The 889-nt window shown below is 59.4% G+C and overlaps 1 protein-coding gene across 2 annotated transcripts in view; it reads left to right on the forward strand.

The window, feature by feature from the left end:
• The first annotated feature begins 204 nt into the window (after positions 1-204).
• Positions 205-889, forward strand: part of MID2 (midline 2) — a 97,424-nt gene continuing 96,739 nt past the window's right edge. For both annotated transcript variants that reach the window (XM_029239937.1, XM_029239938.1), the window contains exon 1: positions 205-440. The gene's annotated coding sequence lies outside the window, so the exon portion shown is untranslated. The remainder of the gene's footprint in view (positions 441-889) is intronic.

The raw sequence follows: 889 nt of genomic DNA on the forward strand, positions 1-889 counted from the left end.
TTTAATCCATCCCCACAACTTCTGCCCAAAGCCAATAAAACACAGCCATTCTCCCTTTGTAAAAAGAAAGAGGGGTTGGGTTTCCTTCAATTGTCTGCCCTTTTCTGTCTCCTCCACTATTTTTGTTTTACTCTGTAGTTAACTTTGCATAGAGCAGCTTCGCCCGAGGACCTGTGCGGTGGACCTAGGCACTCTTTTCTCACTGCCGGTTGCAACCGCCTTGTCGTTGTTCTAACCTGGGGGTTTGTGGGACCAGGGGCTTGGCGGCTGGGAGAAGAGTTTGGCCAGAGCCTTCCTTCTGCATTTCACACACATTCTGCTCTCGCTCTCTCTCTTACTTACACACACACACACACACACACACACCCGTTCAGGCCCCTCTCCGTGTGTCTTCCTTCAAGATGACAGGGCGCTGGAGAAAAGGCTGCTGGAATCAGCTGGTAGGTACAGTAGTAGCCCGAACCCCACCCACCCGCTGCCTTTGCTCGCTCAGGTTTCTCCGGTCACTCCTGCCAGGGGAGAAAACATGTAAACGCGCCTCCAGAGGAGGGGCAGGGGGAGCTGGGAGCGGCGGGGGTGGCGAAAGGTGAGCCGGGGAAGGTGGCCGAGCACCGTGCTGCCGGGCCCTTCCCAGAGCTCCCTCGGGGCGTTAGTCCCAGCCCGGTTCGCCCCCACCCCATCCCCCTTTTCGTCAGGATTGCCTTTTTTTCCCCTCCTTCTGCGGCGGCGGAAATGACAGTGTGGTGCTGCCGCGGTGTCATGGTGCTGCCCCTGGACTGAGGAGCGAAAACTCTTAAGTTTGGCTCGGGAGACCCAGCCGCGGTAGCTTGGCGGCCGCCGTGCTGTCCCCGGCGGGGCGCGCGGGCGGGCGGATCCCGGCTGCTGCGCG

This window comes from Monodon monoceros, unplaced genomic scaffold, assembly GCF_005190385.1.
Source record: "Monodon monoceros isolate NGI ecotype Baffin Bay Population unplaced genomic scaffold, NGI_Narwhal_1 Super_Scaffold_22, whole genome shotgun sequence".
Classification (NCBI taxonomy): domain Eukaryota; kingdom Metazoa; phylum Chordata; class Mammalia; order Artiodactyla; family Monodontidae; genus Monodon; species Monodon monoceros.